Here is a 22,921-nt window from a genome sequence, read left to right as displayed (position 1 = left end):
CTTCCTATCAGAAGGAGACCAGAGTTGCATGCAATATTCCAAACGTGGCCTAACCAATGTCATGTACAGCTGCAACATGACCTCCCAACTCCTATACTCAATACATTGACCAATAAAGGAAAGCATATCAAATGCCTTCTTCACCATCATATTTACCTGCAACTCTACTTTTAAAGAACTATGAACCTGCACTCCAAGGTCTCTTTGTTCAGCAACATTCCCCAGGACCTTAGCATTAAGTGTATAAGTCTTGCTCTGATTTGCTTTTCCAAAATGCTGCACCTCGCATTTATCTAAATTAAAATCCATCTGTCACTTCTCAGCCCATTGGCCCATCTGAGGTAATCTTCTTTGCTGAACACGACACTTTGAATTTTGATGTCATCTGCAAACATACTAACTATACATCCTATGTTCACATCCAAATCATTTATATAAATTATGAAAAGTAGTGGACCCAGCACCAATTCTTTGGCACCCCACTGATCACAAACCTCCAGTCTGAAAAGCAACCCTTCATGATCACCGTCTGTCTTCGACCTTCGAGTCAGTTCTGTATCCAAATAGCTAAATCTCCCTGTATTCCAAGAGATCTAACATTGTTAACAAGTCTCTCATGACAAACCTTGTTGAACGCTTTACTGAAGTCCATATAGGTGACATCTACCACTCTGCCCTCATCAATCCTCTTTGTTACTTCTTCAAAAAAGTCAATCAAGTTCGTGAAACATGATTTCTGATACACAAAGCCATGCTGAATATCCCTAATCAGTCCTTACCTGTCCAAATACATGTAAATCCTGACCCTCAGGATTCTCTCCAACAACTTGCCCACCACTGATGTCAGGCTTACCAGTCTATAGTTCCCTGGCGTTTCCTTACCACCTTTCTTATACAGCAGCACCACATTAACCAACCTCCAGCCTTCCGGCACCTCACCTGTGACAATCAATGATGCAACTATCTCAGCAAGGGTCACAACAATCACTTAGAGTCATAGAAATGTACAGCATGGAAACAGACACTTTGGACCAACCCGTCCATGTCCACCAGATATCCCAACCCAATCTAGTCCTACCTGCCAGCACCCAGCACATATCCCTCCAAACCCATCCTATTCATATACCCATCCAAATGCCTCTTAAATGTTGCAATTGTACCAGCCTCCACCACTTCCTCTGGCACCTCATTCCATACATGTACCACACTCTATGTGAAAAGGTTGCCCCTTAGGTCTCTTTTATATCTTTCCCCTCTCACCCTAAATCTATGCCGTCTAGTTCTGGATTCCCCGAACCCAGGGAAAAGACTTTGCCTATTTACCCTATCCATGCCCCTCATAATTTTGTAAAACTCTATAAGGTCACCCCTCAGCCTCCGATGGTCCAGGGAGAACACAGCCCCAGCTTGTTCAGCCTCTCCCTATAGCTCAAATCCTCCAACCCTGGCAACATCTTCTAAATCCTTTCAAGTTTCACAACATCTTTCCGATAGGAAGGAGACCAGAATTGCACGCAATATTCCAACAGTGGCCTAACCAATGTCCTGTACCACCATAACATGACCTCCTAACTCCTGTACTCAATACTCTGACCAATAAAGGAAAGCATACCAAACGCCTTCTTTACTATCCTATCTACCTGCGACTCCACTTTCAATGAGCTATGAGTCTGCACTCCAAGGTCTCTTTCTTCAGCAGCACTCCCTATGAACTTACCATTAAGTGTATAAGTCCTGCTAAGTCCTCACATTTATCTGAATTAAACTCCATCTGCCACTTCTCAGCCCATTGACCCATCTGGTCAAGATCCTGTTGTAATCTGAGGTAACCCTCTTCGCTGTCCACTACACCTCCAATTTTGGTGTCATCTGCAAATTTACTAATTGTACTCTTATGCTCGCATCCAAATCATTTATGCAAATGACAAAGAGTAGAGGACTCAGCACCGATCCTTATGGCACTCCACTTGTCACAGGTCTCAAGTCTGAAAAACAACCCTCCACCACCACCCTCTGTCTTCTACCTTTGAGCCAGTTCTGTATCCAAATGGCTAGTTCTCCCTTTATTGCGTGAGCTCTAACCTTGCTAATCAGTCTCCCATGGGGAACTTTGTCGAATGCCTTACTGAAGTCCATATAGATCACATGTACCGCTCTGCCCTCATCAATCATCTTTGTTACTTCCTCAAAAAACTCAATCAAGTTTGTGAGACATGATTTCCCACGCATAAAGCCATGTTGACTATCCCTAATCAGTCCTGCTTTTCCGAATACATGTACATCCTGTCCCTCAGGATTCCCTCCAACAACTTGCCCACCACCGACGTCAGGCTCACTGGTCTGTAGTTCCCTGGCTTGTCCTTACCACCCTTCCTAAACAGTAACACCACGTTTGCCAACCTCCAGTCTTCCGGCACCTCCCCTGTGACTATTGATGATACAAATATCTCAGCAAGAGGCCCAGCAATTACTTCTCTAGCTTCCCACAGAGCTCTAGGGTACACCTGACCAGGTCCTGGGGATTTATCCACCTTCATCTGTTTCAAGACATCCAGCACTTCCTCCTCTGTAATCTGGACATTTTGCAAGATGTCACCATCTATTTCCCTATAGTCTATATCTTCCATATCCTTTTCCACAGTATATACTAATGCAAAGTACTCATTTAATATCTCCCCCATTTTCTGCGGCTCCATACAAAGGCTGCCTTGCTGATCTTTGAGGGGCTCTATTCTCTCTGTAGTTATCCTTTTGTCCTTAACGTATTTGTAAAAACCCTTTGGATTCTCCTTAATGCTAATGCCAAAGTTATGTCATGTCCCCTTTTTGCCCTCCTGATTTCCCTCTTATGTATACTACTTCCTTTATACTCTTCTAAGAATTCACTCAACCTATCCTATCTATACCTTACTTTCTCTGGATTCTCATTATCTCATTTCTGAAGGCTTCCCATTTTCCAGCCGTCCCTTTATCTGCGAACATCTTCCCCCAATCAGCTTTCGAACGTTCTTGCCTAATACCATCAAAATTGGCCTTTCTCCAATTTAGAACTTCAACTTTTAGATCTAGTCTATCCTTTTCCATCATTATTTTAAATCTAATAGAATTATGGTCGCTGGCCCCAAAGTGCTCCCCCACTGACACCTCAGTCACCTGCCCTGCCTTATTTCCCAAGAGTAGGTCAAGTTTTGCACCTTCTCTAGTAGATACATCCACATACTGAATCAGAAAATTGTCTTATACACACTTAACAAATTCCTCTCCATCTAACACTATGGCAGTCGCAGTCTATGTTTGGAAAGTTAAAATCCCTTACCATAACCACTCTTTTTCTTACAGATAGCTGAGATCTCCTTACAAGTTTGTTTCTCAATTTCCCTCTGACTACTGGGGGGTCTATAATACAATCCCAATAAGGTGATCGTCCCTTTCTTATTTCTCAGTTCCACCCAAATATCTTCCCTGGATGTATTTCCGGGAATATCCTACCTCAGCACAGCTGTAAAGCTATCCCTTACCAAAAATCGTTCCCCCACCTCCCCTTTTTGCCTCCCTTTCTATCTTTCCTGTAGCATTTGTATCCTGGAACATTAAGCTGTCAGTCCTGTCCATTCCTGAGCCATGTTTCTGTAATTGCTATGATATCCCAGTCCCATGTTCTTAACCATGCCCTGAGTTCATCTGCCTTCCCTGTTAGGCCCCTTGCTTTGAAATAAATGCAGTTTAATTTATTTGTCCTATCTTGTCTCTGCCTGCCCTGACTGTTTGAGTTGCTTCTGTTCTCAATTGTACCAGTCTCAGGTTGATCTCTTTCCTCACTATCTCCCTGGGTCCCAACACCGCCACCCCCCCCCCCCCCCCCCCCCAACCTTACTAGTTTAAATCCTCCCAAGCAGTTCTAGCAAATTTCCCAGCCAGTATATTAGTCCCCCTCCAATTTAGGTGCAATCTGTCCTTCTTGGATAGGTCACTTCTACCCAAAAAGAGATTCCAATGATCCAAAAATGTGAATCCTTCTCCCATACACCAGCTCCTCAGCCATGCATTCATCTGCTCTATCCTCCTATTCCTGCCCTCACTAGCTCATAGCACCAGAAGTAATCCAGATATTACTACTCTCGAGGATCTCCTTTTTAAATTTCTGCCTAACTCTCTGTAATCTCACTTCAGAATTTCAACTTTTCCTTCCTACTTCATTGGTTCTAATGTGGACAATGACCTCTTGCTGGTCCCTCTCCCCCATGAGAACATTATGCACCCTTTCTGGGACATCCTTGATCCTGGCACCAGGGAAGCAAAACACCATTCTGCTGTTTTGCTGCTGGCCACAGAAACATCTGTCTGTACCTCTGACTGCAGAATCCCCTAACACAATTGAAGTCTTGGAACCTGCCGTACCCCTCATTGCATTAGAGCCAGTCTCAGTACCAGAAACTTGGCTGTTCATGCTACGTTTCCCTGAGAATCCATCGCCCCCTACATTTTCCAAAATAGCATACCTGTTTGAAATGGGTATATCCACAAAAGACTCCTGCACTAGCTGCCTACCTCTCTTACCTTTCCTGGAGTTAACCCATCTATGTGACTGTATCTGAGACTTCCCCCCCCCTTCCTATAACTGCCAACCATCACATACTGTTGCTTTTGCAAATTCCTCATTGCTTCTAACTGTCTCTCCAACCGATCCATTTGATCTGATATGATTCACAGTCAACAGCATTTATGGCAGATATAATCCGCAGTAACCCTTAAACTCTCTTTGAACTCCCACATCTGACAAGAAGTACATATCTCTCTATTAAAGGCTATTTTTGTTCCTTCACAATTTACAGACCCAGAAATTAACACCATCTTATTCCTCTACAAACACTGCCCCAGGTTAAATTAATAGTTATGGCTTATATTGTAAGATTAATCAAGAGACATATCTCCAAACACATAAAATCAAGAAAGAACCCACTCTACTCACTACTGCAGATTATCTGTAGGCCACACTTAAAACAACAATTAACTTATCTGATTCTGTGCTGTGAACTTCGCTCAACAGTTCCTCCAAGATCAGTTGTCAATTTCCCTGTTTCTTAATTTTCCCAGATGTACTCCAATGTCCAATGATGCATGGATTCAAACAGCAAAGTCAGTAACTGTACATGTTCTCTCTCCTGCAATGACGTCACCATGTGCTTCCTTTGTTTGCTCTTCTCCCTTTTAAAAGTGCTGTTGTTTTGAGTTTTATTCCCCCAAAGCTCCAAAACAATGTAACAAGCACATGAAACAGTAATTGCTGCTCCTGGAATTCAAGGTATTCACCTCTAGCACTTAAAATTCCTCAAAAAAGGAGCAGCTGTTACAGCCAGAAATCTTTCCCATCCTCCACCTTGGATTACCCAGAATCCTTTTTCTCCAGTCATCCAGCTTTCCCTACACTTACCAACTTTTCCTTTCACCCTAACAAGAATATACTGTCTCTGGACCTTTTGTTATCTCATTTTTGAAGGCTTCCCATTTTCCAGCTGTTGCTTTACTTGTGAACACCTGCCCCCCCCCCCCCCCCCCCACCCCCCCAGTCAACTTTTGAATGTTCTTGCCAAACACTGTCAAAATTAGCCTTCCTCCAAGTTAGAACTTCAACTTTTAGATCTGGTCTATCCTTTTCCATCACTATTTTAAAACGAATTGAATTATGGACCCTGGCCCCACTGTCATTGATTCCTGGGACAGCATGACTGAATATGCGTAGAGACTGGATTGGTAAGGACTATACTGGAATTGAGAAGAATGAAGGGAAATCTTACACAAACCTATAAGATTCTAACAGGACTCGATAGAATAGATGCAGGAAGGATATTCCAGGTGGCTGAAGCATCAGCGGCAGGCCATTTAGGGCTGAGGTGTGGTCAAATTATTTAAACCAGGCAGTGGTGAAGTTGTGGAATTCTCTGCTGCAGAAAGCTGTTGAGGGCAAAACATAGAATGTTTTCAAGAAAGAGTAGTTCTTAGGGCTAAAGGGATCAAAGTGAGAGAAAGCGGGAACAGGGTACTGAATTGGATTATGAGGAATGATCATATTGAATGGCAGAGCAGGCTGAAAGGGCTGAATGGTCTACTCCTGCTCCTAATTTTTATGTTTCTATGATATTGTAAGACCACATTCATTGCCAATCATTAGTTACTCTAAAGTGACAATGGGAGGCTTTATGATGATCATGCTCATATAATAGTGTCCCCTTCTTCTGGATTCTTCATCAGATTAAGTAGTTTTTCATCATCTTAACTGCCTTTTACCTTAAGTCCGGTGATAGAGTTCTGATCAATCAAATTGAATTGGCTGAAACTGAAAATTGCTATGGCTGCACCAATCCAAATATTAAGCTTAACCCATGTGACGATGCTGACACTTTAAAACAAAAGGTTATTTTGTCCTTGGTTTTTTTGAAGTGAGGTCATAAAGGCAGTGGTACCAAACATTGTAGGTTAACAATGGAAGGGGGCAGCCAGATCTCCCAGTTCAGGATTATTCTAGTTTGTTTTATCTGCAGCAGTTACAAGATGTTGGCTTCCAGGAGATGCAAGCTTCAGTAAAGGAATCCTCTGACCTTTTTCTGAAATCTGTCTCTGGATGTTGTTCCCTCCTGCCTGTAATAATCTGTATTTGAATTTACATTTTTGCCAAGGAATGTCTTTATAGGATGTTACTGCATTGGAACAGTTCATTAGTAACAGTTATTGTATAGGGTCAGTCAAGTTTTCCAATAGTTATAAATTCTGCTTCATTTTCTTCATAATTCAATTGTAGTGTTTAAGTAAATTCAGTTTTGCTTAGAACTGAGTGGTTTGGCCTGTTGCATCACACCTAGAACACCCATTTCACATCAGCCTTTAAAATAACAAAAAGTTAGGGTCTAGGTTACCTTTTTAAAATATTTTGAGGGGGTCTGGCCTGGTCCATAACATCCATCATACTACTGATTCTTTGTCTGACTAATCTCTCTTTTTGTTTCTTTCCATATCTTTTATAATTTTCAGTTGCCACTTCTGTTATTTTCGCTGCATTTTTACATGTTGCTTTTACAACATCTAATTTTGATCTAACCCATCAACTTATCCACAAAACCTTGATCTTTGATCACATTATATTGAGGTGGAATGTATTTTCTAGAGGTCTGCTGTTTAGAATGCCAATTTTTTTTCAAACCAATTAATCTGGGATCATTTCCCTTTCATGTTACTGAAATTAGTTAATTTCCATTTGATAACCTTTATCTTTGTCTCCTCTTTTCTATTTTCAATGTGAACCTAATTACACTAGTTCCCAAGAGTTCTCCTATCTTCAGGTCACATATTTGTCCTGCTTCATCATGCATAGCTAAATGCCGCAATGTATCCTTCATTGTTAGACAGGCAATAACTTTATTAAGGGATTAGTCCTAGTTGTATTCTAAGGACCTTTTCATGTTTGACCACGAATATTTGTCATTTCCTGTCCATATAAGAACACATTCCCCTGAAGCTAAAAATCTTACCATTGCTAATCTCCTTAAATTATCTATCAACCCCATCATCAATTTCCTTCTAACTGTCTTCTGGGTTATAGAGTATGTCTAATGTGATAACACATCCTTTATTCTTTATTAACTGCAGTCAGACAGGCTGGGCTGGAATTCTGGTCATGCCAAACTGGCCAAAGGAAACATGCCACAAAAGGCTCCAAAAGCCTATTTCTCTGCCTCAAGGAAAATGATATTGGTGGCCACTTTTGCCATGTAAACAGCAACTGCAGCATGAAGCTTACATGCCTGGCAGATTTTCTTGGCATTCACACCAATGTGGACTCTAAAACTGGATATTCTCAGTCTCTTCTTTTTATTCACTCAGAATGTGGACATCTCTGCATACGCCAGCATTTATTGCCCATTCCTAATTGCCCAGAGGGCAGTTAAGAGTCAATCACATTGTTGTGGGCCTGTAAAGCAACCAGGTAAGGATGAGACTTTACTTTTCTAAAGGACATTAGTTAACCAGATGGGTTTTTCTGAGAATTTTCAGTGGTTTCCTGGTCACCGTTAGACCCTTAACTCCAGATTCTTTTTATTGAATTCAAATTCCACCGTTTGTCATAGTGGGATTTGAATCTGAGTCCCCAGAACATTAGCAGAGTTTCTGAACTAATAGTCTAGTGATAACACCGCTAGGCCATTGCCTCCCCTGTGGAGTGTAAGGGAGAAATAACACCTCTCATAGGCAGGTTTTTGGCAATTTTGGAGTGATTCATCTGTATTGGTTCTTACTTTTAACCAACACTTACATGTAGCTCCAAGTAATTGTTAGCATGGGCATATCCCTGGAAACCATTTTGATATCCAAGAACAACGAGGTGTGGGTTGTCATCAGTCTCCTAACATTGCCTACGTTGACATGTTAATTTAAGCGGATCTCCATCAGCTAATGGCAACTGTGAAGGAAGGGAGTGAGCACAGAAGCTCTAACAGTTCCTCAAAATATCTAGCAGGAGGTGGTGATAGGTTTTTGAGGACAGTAGTAGCCTGATACATTACATTTACAGAGGTTTTAGAGTACAAGTGCGCCAAAGGGAAGGATCTGGTCTCTGTATTTCTGAAACTGGTGAAGTTGTTCAACAGTATCATTCTCCTGGAGCCCTCTTTCAAATGACCAAAGAAGGGCAGCTGAAGAACCATCTGGCAGAAGCAGTCAGTGATGGGAACATCTGAATGGAGTTGAGAAGCCTTAATAGTGATAAACCTTAATCGTCTCACTTTGACAGATGAGATCACATAACCTAGATCATGGAAAAAGGCTATATATCAAAGGCCATAAAGGAGGCTACCATCGGGAGAGTGACTGTTGGTGTGGATGGAAATGTAAAGCTCAGGCTGAACAGACAGGTAAAATAGATTTCTGTTCACCAAGCACAGATCCACCTCTTGGTATCTTACCTCCACAGTAAACCTTGCAATCAATCCCACCCAAAGGATGCTCCAAGGTGGTATTGTGATTGTGAAAGGGCTTGGCACTTCAGACCAGACTGCTGTCAGCAACCATGGACAACAGGCACAGGGACCCCATATGGTACAACAGCCTCTCCTTCTCACCAGGTGACTAATTGAGTTGGGCCTCCTACTGAAAGCCAGGAGTGGGAAAAGTTTCATTTTGGAAGAGTCGCTGTCTTCTATAGAATGATAGAGATTTGCCATACAATAAGCATGAAAGTTTGCAAGGTAGAAGTGTCAACAAGATAGGAATGGAGATGTTAATCATTACCAATTTTTTGGGAGCATCTTGCTGGGAGTGTGCGCTGATTGATGGCCTTTTCTTTATCCGAGTTTCTGCTTTGCAGAAATCAGACATGCCCTATCATGGCTACAAGGAGCTCACCCTATATGTCCTCATTCATACTTTTCATAGCCTGGAGTTTCTGGTAGTTCATAATCCAATCAATGCTACAGTGGAAGTAAGAAAGTCAAGAAAATTTATGCTGTTAGGGTCAGATGTATTAAGAAATATCTGGGGATCCTTGGAAAGCATATGTGGCAAGTGCTTTGAACAGTAGATTACAGCATATGGGTCTCAGAGGTCTTTGACCTGGCTCCATGCATTCAAAGTGAATTCTTTTGTGTAACACCATGGAATTAGTTGGGGAGGCAGTTTTCTCCTACTCACATCAACAGTGGGACAACTTTCAATAAAGATGATGATGATAATGACTGAATTGTGAATAAAGATGGCCGTCCAGTGAAAATTCCTTACTCCTGTATCCCACCCCATCACTGTGAGGAAGTCCAGGACTGACTGCAGAAGTATTCGAGAAAGATATCATCTGAGAGTCATCTAGACTGTATACCCCTCACATAATCCTCATGAGGAAGAAAGGTGGACCTCTGTAATTTACTCAGGCACTCAACACAAAGACTCCTAAGGATGCTTATCCTCTACCTATGATTGAGGAAGCATTGCGAGTTTCCAAAGTTGCAATGTTTACCTGCAGTCTTGATTTAGCCCATAGTTGTAACCAGATACCCAAAGCTGAAGAAAATATTAAAAAGACAATATTCCTGACAGGCATGATGAGCTTTATTAATACATGAGAATATTACTAGAGCCCTGTAAAGACCCTGCCACCTTTATGCGTGTAGTGGATAAAGGCTTTTAATTTGAAGTTGCTCCTTGTGTATCTGGACAATCACCTTTGGTTTGACATTCGAGGAGATGGTTGTAAAATTTTATACATCCTCTGAACCCTCTTGTTGCAGTTTAGCTTGAAAGTCAAAACTGAGAAGTGCCAACTTTTCCAAACAAAATGTGTGGTATCGTGGACATTTTGTCACCAAGGAAGATCTTACCACTGACAATGCAAAAAATCTAAGCAGTAGAGAAGTGGATCCATCCTAAGACAGAGTGGGAACTGCAGGGATGCTTGATCCAGTTGGTTATTATAGCACTTTCATATAAGGCTGTACACAGTTAGCTTCCCCACTCCACAATTTACAAAGAAAACCAGAAAATACTGAAGGGGTGATTGAGAAAGGATGCTCAAGACATGATGCACAGATAGATTCATCACACCTCTACTGGGGATGATCAGGTCAATGAGTGGATAGCATACATTATGCAGGGCGAAGCCAGGCACACAAGTTGACATCTGAGACTGAGAAGGAAACACTGAGATGAAAAAACAATGAACCATTGCAAGGCTGACAGGACTGATTTTCCAACTGGCATGGGGTGTTCCTCTCAAACTTGTATATTGGAATCAAAATAAAATAAAGGATGTCTAGGACTCAGAACACCTAGTAATTTAGTGCAGTAGTTTTCAACTGGTATGCTGGCACACTGGTGTCGGTAAGAACTGTCCAAACGTGCAGTGAAAGTTTGTACAAAGGTAACAAAAATCAATGTAAGACATTATTTAATCTCAAACAAAATTCTATTCAACCAAAATTATAACTCATAAAACTCTTGAAAATTAATAATCAACTTAAAAGCAAGGTATCAGTCTTTGATTCTGAAATGTGAACATTCTAAACACAGGTGACTAAAAGGCCAAATTGAGATGATTGGTAATTCTTACTGTTGAAGAAAGCTCTCGAGACTCGGACCTTGCAAACTGATTAGTTTATTACACGATATATCATGGGGAATTCACTGTCCTAACTGTGGCTCGGTGTTATTCCAAAGTACATCAGGATACTACAGGATTATATAGAGAAAACAGCTAGGAGCTGACCATTACTTACGCAGTTTGGCATGCTTACAAGTTGGTACTAAATTAGAGGTTAGTCATTAAGTTCAAAACTAAAGCATTATTATGCATTCCATAAGTGGACAGATCATATTATCACCACCTGCTCTAGCTATACAGATTGCTAATACTACGCAGAGATATCCCTAATTGGCTGAATAACCATGAAGAGGCAATAACTAGAGAAGGAAGAGGGACTATTGGGAAAGTCTATGTCAGCTTGACTGGTTCTACAGTCTGCGCTGATCATTCAGCAAAGGAAGGAGTCACTATCTTGAGAAGGAAGATAAGGACAACCTTTCACATTACCTCATAGTAAGGAATGTATAGCCAGCAAAGTTCTGGCTGGGGACACAAAATGGAACTCTCAGCCGAATCAGGAAAATGGCTTCCAGGCAAATAATGTTAACTTTTCCCCAACAGTTACTAAACACCATAGTGATCAAGCAATGATGTTCACTCACTTTTAAAGAAAATAGAACAAGAACTCTTCACAGACTGTGTCATGGTCTTTGGATTTTCATGGAGGAGATGCTGTTTGCCTCTTACCTAGATATTTCATCTGCAGGGGGAAGTCGGCAAATTCTTCAATGGTACCAAGTAAGTTAAAATGTCATTTGCAGCCAAAATATCAAGCTTTTGTGAACAAAGACCTTCAGTATTTCAAGTGCTTGAAAGAACAAAACATGAAGCAGACCCAACATCTAATGGAGTGTTTGCGGGTATCAGATAAAGCTCAAGCAGCTAGTTAACTATTGGCTGAGCTTGTAAAATAATCAACGAAGCCTCATGCCATTGCAGAAACCTTAATTATGCCTGTATGTAAAAAAATTATAGTTGTGATGTTAGGAGCTGATGTTGCGAAAGAGATTGACAAAACTCCACTGTCTGATAAAACAGTTAAACAGCAAATTGACAATATGTAGCTGATATTGAGGAGGTGCTGCAGAGAAGTTAACTACCATTGTGAAGTTTGGTTTGCGGAATTACGAGTCTACAAGTTGCAGCCTCAGAAATTAATCTACAGAGGGGAGTTACTTGAGGCAAGAAATCTGGTGGTTGACATGAAGGCAAGTGGTTCACTAAGGGGTACTGCAAAATGTCAACTATTAGTGTGATGGCTGAAGTGAAGTCTAGTCAGATGGTGATGAGAAATCCTGGGTGATCTGTGTGATGTGAATCCAGCGGCGTATCCAATATCTACAGGCTTATCCTGGAGCTAGAAAACAGCACAGAAATGTCCTGCCAGGTGGCAGAAACTAAATGTAAAGTTGATCAGACAACATTTGAAAACAAGGGATGTCTTCAACCAGATGTAAACCTTAAACTTAATTCTATGTAAATATTATGTCATGTTTCTAATGACCCAATGTCAGTAGAACAAAGAATCCTTGCTTCATGATATTTGGGCTGTCCATGTGACCAATCTCATGTTTCATGAAGACCGATTCTGTAAAACTGGGCAGCTGAAATTAATCTAAGATCTAATGGTCTTGAAGGCAGGTCAACACTGTACTATGGAATGTAGAGCTCACTTAGATATAGAAAACATCCTCACCTACTGCATGCAGGTCTATTTCCAACCATCCTGATTCAGTCATCACTGGATAGAAAGTCAGACTAACAATAAGCAACTCTCTGTCACTGTAATCCAATTCATGCAGAAATCATGTTTATCACCTTTCTATCACATGTCATCCATCACCTGTCTTCACAAGCGCTGAGGTGAAAAACTTAGCAGGTGTGGATTCACTGCTAGCTGTAACTGCAAACTTGCGCAGGCAGCTGAAGCCATAGGGTCTTTTCTCTCTGGAAGGATGTAGAAGTACGTTTCGGCAGCCTACAAGGCCTTTTTCAGGACCATATAATCACCTCACTAGTACGAGGAAGGGACTAGAAAAGATTGCCTAAGCATGGTCTGCTTTAGCTCCTGTCCAGTAGGTCACATGAATGTAGGCATAAGTCAATCTCAGGAAAGAAAGTAACAGTAGCATTGGTCAATTGATGCATAGAATGTGTGCACCCTCACGGACATAGCTACAGCCAACAGATCTAAGAGAAGTACAGCTCTTTTTGTAGAGAACTGGTTAGATCACTGACCTCTGCAAGACTTACCGACCTGAGGAGGTCAACTTAAGGAAATCGCTATATAAAACAAAAAAAAACCCAAAACACTGCGGATACTGGATATCAGAAACAAAAACAGAAGTTGCTGGAGAAACTCAGCAAGTCTAGCAGCATATGTGGAGAGAAATCAGAGTTAACATTTCGGGTCCAATGACCCTTCTTCACCCTGATGGTAGCGATGAAGAGGTTGGTATTTGTGCAGAATTTGGTGGCGAGAGAGGGATGAGTAAATGTTAGTTGGAGATAGAGCCTAAAGAGAGAGAAGTACAGAAGGACAGACAAAGGAGTGGGTAAAAGTCAGTCTAGGGGAATGAATGGCTGCTAATGGGGACTATTAGTAGCTGACAATTGGGTGTGTGTGGTAGCAACCCATGTGATGACAAGGTCTTGTGTTTGTTGGTTGGGCTCAGGACAAAGGAGAAGATGTCTCAAGCCCTTAAAATTGTTGAAAACTGAAAAAAACTGTGGATGCTGTAAATTAGAAACAAAACCAGAAATTGTTTGTATAGTTCAGCAGATCTGGCAGCATCTGTGGAGAGAAAGCAGAGTTTTCGGGTCGAATCACCCTGTTCTAAGGAAGGATCATTCACCTGGAAACACTAACTTTGATTTTTCTCCACAGATGTTCCCTAACCTGCTGAGCTTTATCAGCAATTTCTTTTTATTCCTAAAATTGTTGAACATTGTATGAAGTCCAGAAGGCTGCAGAGTTTCCAAGCGGAAAATAAGGTGCTGTTCTTCCAGCTTGCGCTGGGCTGTGCTGGAGCAATGCAGCAAATCTGAGACAGAGATGTTGGCTGTAGAACACGGTGGTATGTTGAAGCGGTAAGCAACTGGAAGTTCAGGGTCATCTTTACAGACAGATGTAGGTGTTCTGCAAAGCAGTCTGCATTTCATTTCCCCCATGTAGAGGCAATCATTGCATGTTGCACATTCATTTGGAGAGGCTGTGGGAAAAAAGAATAGCACAAAGCTAGCATAGGCTCTATTGTTATGAACCATCTCAGTAAGTTGACTTGTCTTCACAAGGGTATAGTTGATTATCTGATGATCCTTGAAGTACCCCTGCAATGCAATAGACAAGCAATTTGCATCAGTATGTACACTCCTTCCAAAATTAATTCTGATGAAGTAAGGGTACAATATTATGATATCTCCACTCCTTGATTGCCACCGTGTCAAAGTAAAACAAACTAATCATTTTTGCTGACATCAGCAAAGTTGGTGTGGATCACCAAACATGGGAGGGGATCATTGGAGCATTACAACACACGCCAATTTTACTGCTCCTCAGATGCTGCCTGAACTGTTGTGCTCTTCCAGCACCACTAATCCAGAATCTGGTTTCCAGCATCTGCAGTCATTGTTTTTACCTTACAACTGCTATGGTCTACTCTGGTTAAAGATTTGTGTTGAGCATGAGTTCTTAATCACAGACAGTTTAGTGCATCCCTAATTACAACAAATCTTATTGAATGGATCCCACCTCCATACACTGACATCTAATCAATGTAATCACCAGTTACAGAAACAGATAGGATATACTTGTAATGAAAGCCACATGTCTCACTGGCTGCTGGTCTAGTCACTATCCTACTTCAAAACTTCATATAAAGATCCATTCACCTGGACACCTCCCGGACATCAGAAAGATCTTCGTGTTTCAAGTCTCAAACAGGCAGTGATAAAGGAATTTCCTTCAGACAAACTGGAGAGTTGCCTGTGTACAATGAAAATGGACATGCACTGTTTTGAAGATGATTAGGTGATCTTACAAGTACATAATATTTTCACTGCACCATAGGTCCTTTGCCCAGCATCCCTTAAGCAAACTCAGTTTGATGAAAACATTAGTAATCTAGAAGCTACTATTGGGGAAACATAACCTTTACAGGGTTTAACTCAAAGATAAATCATTATTATTCAAACCCTGCTGCCAATGGGAGGAGAATATGGGCCATACTATGTTGCATGTACAATCAATAAATATTTACCTTAGATGCTGTAATAACACCTTTAAGGCCCATAGAGAATCACTGATGTGGAATTTGATGATTTTGCATTCCCTTGGTAACAGGCAATGATTTGCCCAGTTGGAACTCATTACCAGAACCCTTTTAAAGCTGACACTGTCCACCTCCTTTCTGCGGTTATATTCATGCCCAAGTGTCCCAAGAGGAGGAGCGTTCATTATTCATCAATGTTTTTAAAGAGAGAGGTAGGCACCGCAGGGGATACACTGCTTTACTTCCACATCATCTCTATTTTTATTTAGTCCTTTCTCATTCTCCCTTCCCTATGTCCCTCACTTTTGATGATTCACATTGCCTATAATAGGCTTTGTTTGTAAATATTTAAATAGCTACACAGGTGATTACTGGTGGTGGTTAGTATCTTAGTGATGTGATAGAGGTCTGCTACCATATCTATAAGTTTGTCAAAAGATTTTGATTCTGGGGCTGCTAGGTAGGTTCAACTCTTTATGATGCTAAAAGTCAGGACCCACAAATGGTTAGGTGAATTACTTTCTGCTGGGACGTCTTTCACATTGGAGAACGTCACTCAGTTGTATGTGATAGGCCCTCTCAGTATATATAAAAAACAAAGAAAAGAAAAGCAGACCCAGAAAGGCTCTTGTGGCTCAGTGACCCTACCTCTGAGCCAGGATGCCCAGGTTCAAGTCCCACCTGCTCCAGATGTGTGTCATAACATCTCTGAACAGGTTGATTAGAAAATATCATAAAGTAAACCCAGGGGTGGTACGTTAGAGCCATGAGTCATGGTTCTATTTTGGTGTTCAACAATAAATCCCTTTTTAGTCAGGCTTCCTGAGCTATTACAGTCACCAAATAAACTGGCTCCAGGCAAGTATTTATAAAACAAAAATACATGAACTGACCATCATGCTTAATGAGGCTTTCAGTTCCTGTGTTCTCTGGTATAAATCTTACCAGTGTATGTGTCATGTTAGTTGTTCCCCAAGAAAATCTCATTGTTGTACATATCCACACACTTTATAAGACTCCTTACAATTCCATGGATTTTCTGAGGCACAGCTCCTTAGATACACAACCTAGGCAGCAGGTATTGGATTGATAGGAGTGATTTCACTTGAATTAGATGCCTGCTACTCCACTTATGAGCTTCTATACCCACTGCTGCTGAGTCACATTTCCTTTCCCTGCCAAGCTCCAGCTGATATGACAGCCCTTGTTTGAGATAACCTAAGACTTTCCCTCAAACAAAACCCTATTGAAGCTGATAGAATTGACTGGGACCACTTTATTTGCTTGTTAACCTCAGCTGGAATATTGTGTACAGTTCTTGATGCCATATTATAGGAAGGATGCGAACACATTGGAGAGAGGTCAGAAGCGGTTTAAATGAATCATAGAATTCCTACTGTGTGGAAACAGGCCAATCAGCCCATTAAGCATCACCATCAGAACCACCCCCCTACCCTATCCCCATAACCCTGCATTTCCCTTGGTTAATCCACCTAGCCTGCACATCCCTAGACACGCAATTTAGCAAGGCCAATCCACCAAACCTGCACATCTTTGGATGGTGGGAGCAAGTTAAGTTGTAGCCCTTTCATCTTTCATTTTTTAAAATCATAATACAGTATGAGTGTATGAGTGAGCTGGAAAAGCCATTGATTCTGAGTGAACTCATGTTTGTAACAAAGTTTGAAACTGATGAACACTGATATGAGTTTATCAAGAATAGAACTTGTAAGTTGTAACAGTAGACAGTGTTTGTTGAAGAGATGTACAGCACGGAAACAGACCCTTCGGTCAAACTTGTCCATGCTGACCAGATATCCCAGCCCGATCTAGTCCCAACTGCCAGAACCCAGCCCATATCCCTCCAAACTCTTCCTTTTCATATACCCATCCAGATGCCTTTTAAATGTTGTAATCATACTATCCTCCACCACTTCCTCTGGCAGCTCATTCCATACACATACCACCCTCTGCATGAAAAAGTTGCCCCTTAGGTCTGTTTTATATCTTTCCCCTCTCACCCTAAATCTTTGCCTTCTAGTTCTGGGAAGAGAATTTATTTGATCTATGCCCACCATGATTTTATAAACCTCTATAAGGTCACCCCCTCAGCTTCTGACCCTCCAGGGAAAACAACCCCAGTCTATTCAACCTCTCCCTATAGCTCAAATCCTCCAAGCCTGGCAACATCCTTGTAAATCGTTTCTGAACCCTTTCAAGTTTCACAACATCTTTCTGAAAGGAAGAAGACCAGAATTGCATGCAATATTTCAAAAACGTCCTGTGTACTGTAACCAATGTTCTATACAGCCACAACGTGACCTCCCACCTCCTGTACTCAATACTCTGACCAATAAAGGAAAGCATACCAAATGCCTTCTTTACTATCCTATCTACCTGTGACTCCACTTTCAAGGTGCTATGAACCTGCACTTCAAGGTCTCTTTGTTTAGCAATACTCCCAAGGACCTTATCATTAAATGTGTAAGTCCTGCTAAGATTTGCTTTCCCAAAATGCAGCACCTTGCATTTATCTAAATTAAACTCCAACTGCCACTTCCCAGCCCATTGGCCCATCTGGTCAAGATCCCATTGTAATCTGAGGTAACCTTCTTCATTGTCCACCACAACTTCAATTTTGGTGTCATCTGCAAACTTACTAACAATACCGCTTATGCTCACATCCACATCATTTATATCAATGACAAAATGTAGAGGACCGATCCTTATGGCACTCTACTGGTCATAGGCCTCCAGTCTGAAAAACAACCCTGCACCACCACCCTCTGTCTTCTATCTTTGAGCCAGTTCAGTATCCAAATGGCTAGTTCTTCCTGTATTCCATGAGATCTAACCTTGCTAACCAGTCTCCAATGGGAACCTTGCCGAACACCTTATTGAAGTCCATATAGATCATGTCCACCACTCTGCTCTCATCAATCTTCTTTGTTACTTCTTCAAAAAGCTCAATCAAGTTTGTGAGACATGATTTCCCACACACAAAGCCATGTTGACTATCCCTAATCAGTCCTTGCCTTTCCAAATATATGTACATCCTGTCCCTCAGGATTCCCTCCAACAACTTGCCCACCACCAACGTCTAGCTCACTGGTCTATAGTTAGCCAACCTCCAGTCTTCCGGCACCTCATCTATGACCATCAATGATACAAATATCTCACCAAGGAGCCCAGTAATTACTCCCTAGCTTCCCACAGAGTTCTAGGGTACACCTGATCAGGTCCTGGGGGTATAACTCTATGACTCTAATTTATTTAAAGCTTTTGTACATTGTATGCCTCCATTCTAATTAGTTGCTCTAGTTCCTGAATTTGTTTCCATTGATGTTTGCTTATTCTTTTCTTCACAATCCTTCTTAAACACTTTTATGATTCCCAGAACTAGTGTGTCTTCATATGTACTATTTTAGAGTGATTTGTCCCTTCATCACACTTAACATTAGCTTCTCTCTCACTTGCTCTAAATTAATTCTAAAATATTTCCACACTACTCTATTTATACAGGATGAAATGTAAGAGATTTTGTACAAAAGGCAGGTGACACATTTACATAGACAATTGTGTGGCTGTGGAATTCACTCCTAGACTTAATGATTGAGGCAGAACCCAAGACAACATTAAAGAGTGGATTAGGTAGGTGGATAAAGGAAAAGTGAAATGGAATGAGGACTAGAACTATTTTTTTCATCTAGAAAATAAACACTGATAGTAATCCAAATAGTGGAGATGCTGGAAATCTGAGCATTTTCTGTTTTTTAAAATTTCCAATATTTGCTTTTGTGACTTGCAAAATCCATGAGATAGAAACTGAGTTAATTGCTAGCATTTTCTGCTTTCATCACTGCTGGGGAGCCAATGATTTCGATGGCCTGTATTTATTTGTATCTTTTTCCGAGTCATTGAGTCACATAGCACAGAAACAGTCCCTTCAGTCCAACTTGTCCATGCCAACTAAGTTTCCCAAACTAACTTAAGCCCATTTGCTTGCACTTGGCTGCTAACCTTCTAAACCTTTCCTATTCACGTACCTGTTCAAATGTCTCTTAAATTATATAACTGTACATGCATTTATCACTTCCTCTGGCAGTTCATTCCACATGTGAACCACTCTCTAAGTGATAAAGTTGCCCTTCAAGTCCCTTTTAATTTTTTTCTCAACACATCTTAAAAGTTTGCACTCTAGTTTGCTCCCAGGCATAAGGACTTACAACTTACACATTATTGATGTCAGACTCACTGGTCTACAGTTACCAGGCTTCTTTTTGCAGGCTTTCTTAAATAAAGGCACATTATCTACCCTCCAGTCCTCCCTCACCTCAACCATGGCTACAGATGATACAAATATCTCAGCAAGGGGCCCAGAATACACTTGCCTAGCTTCTAACAATGTCTTAGGATACACTTGATCAGGTCCTGGAGATTTATCTATTTTTTATGCTTTTTAAGACCTCCAGCACCACCCCTTCTGTGATGTGGACTGTTTTGAAAACATCAATATTTACTTCGCCAAGTTTCCTAGCTTTCATGTCTTTCTCCACAATAAATACTGAAGTGAAATATTTATTTCGTACCTCTCCCAACTCCTGTGGTTCCACTCATAGACAACCTCTTTGATCTTTAAGGGGCCCTATTTTCTCCCTAGTTTTTCTTGTGCCCTTAATATACTTGTAGAATCTCTCTGGATCATCTTTAACCTTATATGCCAAGACTATCTCATATCTCCTTTTTGCTCTTCTGATTTCCCTTACTCCCCTTCAAGAAATTAACTTAATTAACTGGCATTTGCCTCCTTCTTATTCTTGACCAGAGCCTCAATATCTTTATTTATCTTTATCCATCCATTCACTCTAACAGGAGCATACTGCCTCTGAACTCTTGTTATCTCACTTTTGAAAGCCTCTCGCTTGCCAGTCACCCTTTTGCTTGCAAACAGGCTACCCTAGTCAACTTTTGAAAGTTTCTGTCTCATACTGTCAAAATTGGCTTTACTCCAGTTTAGAACTTTAACTTTTATACAAGGCCTATCCTTTTCTATAACTGTTTTAGAATAAATAGAATTATGATCACTGCTCCAAAGGTTCTCCACCAGTAAGCACTTCAGTCAGTTGATCTGCTGTACTTCCCAATGGAAGGTTACATTTTTGCTCCTTCTCTAGTAGGTATATCTACATACTGATAAAGTAAATTTTCTTGAACACATTTAACAAATTCCTCCCCATCCAAGCCTTTAACACTATAGCAGTCAAAGTCTATGTTTGGAAAGTTGAAATCCTCCATTATTATAACCCTATTATTCTTGCACATACCTGAGTTCTCTCTACACATTAGTTTAGATTAGATTCCCTACAGCGTGGAAGCAGGTCCTTCGGCCCAACAAGTCCACACCGACCCTCCAAGGACCAACCCATCCAAACCCATTCCCTTACACTTAAAGCTACAGGCAATTTAGCCTGGCCAATTCATCTAACCTAGACATCTTTAGATTGTGGGAGGAAACCCACACAAACACAGGGAGAATGTGCAAACTCTACACAGAAAGTTGTCTGAGGCAGGAATTGAACCCGGGTCCCTGGCGCTATGAGGCAGCAGTGCTAACCACTGAGCCACTGTGCTTGTTCCTCATTTTCCCACTCTCGGGGGAGCCAAGGTACAAACATCAAGGTGATCATTCCATTCTTATTTCTAAGTTCCACCCATATAGCTTCACTGGATGATCCCCCAGGAATGTCCGATCTAAGTACAACAGTAATGTTTTCCCCTAATCAAAAACATCCACTCCCCCATCTCTCTTGCCTCCCTTTCTATCCTTCCTACAGCATCCAAACCCCAGAACATTGAGCGGTCAGTCTTGTCCCTCCCTCAGCCATGTTCCTGGACTAGCTATAATATCCCAGTCCCATGTTCCCATACATGCCCTGCGTTCATCTGCCTTACCTGTCAGATCTCTTGCACTGAAATAAATGCAGTTTAATTTTTCAGTTACCTTGCTCACTGACATCTTTTGCCTGTCTTGTCTAATTAACTTTTTTTTAACTCTCTTTAACTTCCAAACCATCCTTAACTTTTTCTCTAATCTCATGACTGCTTAAGATCCACACACACTCTCCATACTTGTTTAAAGGCTTCCAAATAGTATTAAGAAATCTTCCCAAAAGGATATTGGTTCCCCGTCCGGTTCAAGTGGAACCCATCCGTTTTGAACATTGGTTTATATAAAACCTATGCCATCTGTAGCACTTCTCTCTGTTCCTGAATTCATTCCAATTTCCCATTAAGCTAGATTTGATTTGTCAGTTTTCTCTCGACAGCACCTAACATGCAACAGACTACTCAGGACTTTTCCTTATTGCTACTATTGTTTAGCCTTTTCAACATTCCTCCTGTAAGTGAGGTTCACAGCTCCTATGATTCAATGTGTGCCTTTCCTTGCTCAAGATTATCAATACAATAAATGTAACAGGTCAAGGAGAATATTCACTGCCATCTTCTCATCAATTAGAGATAGGACAAATAAAAATGGCATTTTCATCATCAACATATTCTGAAAAACTTAAAATAAATTAATGAAAGTGACATTCAACAATCAAAGCCTTATTGACTTTCCATAAAGTATTATCTGCTACTCAAAATGTCTAATCTTAAGTAGATGGATAAAATATACTCTACAGCAGACCAAGTCTCTGGTAATTACACACGCCAATTAACTTCTGTCAGTGCAAGAAAAAAATGCCTTCAACTGGCACAAATTTGACAAGCTACATCTAATTGTGGTCCACTCAAAAGGTGCTGAACTCATCTATGTTTCTGAGTTTAGGTTACCAATACATTCCAATGCAAATGACCCCCAGAATGGATGTGCATCCAAAATCAGGGAAAGAAAGTAGACCACAGCAGTACTCATGGGCATCAACTTTAGCATGTTCTGGCTGCTATTTATAAAATGTAAAAGTGACCTTGAGGATGTCATTATTGTGGAAACCCAACAAGCTCTCCATTTACTTTATAGAAGCAGCCCTTCCATCTTTACTTGATCTTGCCTATATGTGGTGCAATCTCACATACAGACACAGAAAATAGGAACAGGGGTAGGCCTTTTGCCTCTTTGAGCCTGCTGCACCATTCAACATGATCATGGTTGATCATCCTATGCAATACCCTTTTCTAGGTTTCACCTCAAATCCTTTGATCCCTTTAGCCCTAAGAACTATATCTATTTCCTTTTTCAAAATATTCAATGATTTGGCTTCGATCACTTCTGCAGCAAAGAATTCCCCGGGCTCACAATGCTTTGGGTGAACAAATCCCTCCTGATCTTAGTCCTAAATACCCTACCCCATATCCTTAGACTGTGATTCCTGATTTTGGAATCCCCAGTCATCAGGACATCCTTCTTTCCTTTACCTTGCCTATTCCTGTTAGAATTTTATAGGTTTTTAGGAGATCCTCCCTCATTCTTCTAAACTCCAGTGAATTTAATCCTAACCGACCCAATGTTTCTTCACATGTAAGTCCT

At 41.0% G+C, this 22,921-nt stretch overlaps 1 protein-coding gene across 2 annotated transcripts in view; it reads left to right on the top strand.

Annotated features, from left to right (window-relative positions):
* plekhb1 (pleckstrin homology domain containing B1) overlaps nt 1-22,921 on the top strand; it is a 217,575-nt gene that overhangs the window by 38,889 nt on the left and 155,765 nt on the right. The gene's annotated exons all lie outside the window — the stretch shown is intronic.

This window comes from Chiloscyllium punctatum, chromosome 9, assembly GCF_047496795.1.
Source record: "Chiloscyllium punctatum isolate Juve2018m chromosome 9, sChiPun1.3, whole genome shotgun sequence".
Classification (NCBI taxonomy): domain Eukaryota; kingdom Metazoa; phylum Chordata; class Chondrichthyes; order Orectolobiformes; family Hemiscylliidae; genus Chiloscyllium; species Chiloscyllium punctatum.
The sequence above is the reverse complement of the archived record's forward strand: the minus strand, read 5'-3'. Positions and strand labels throughout refer to the sequence as shown.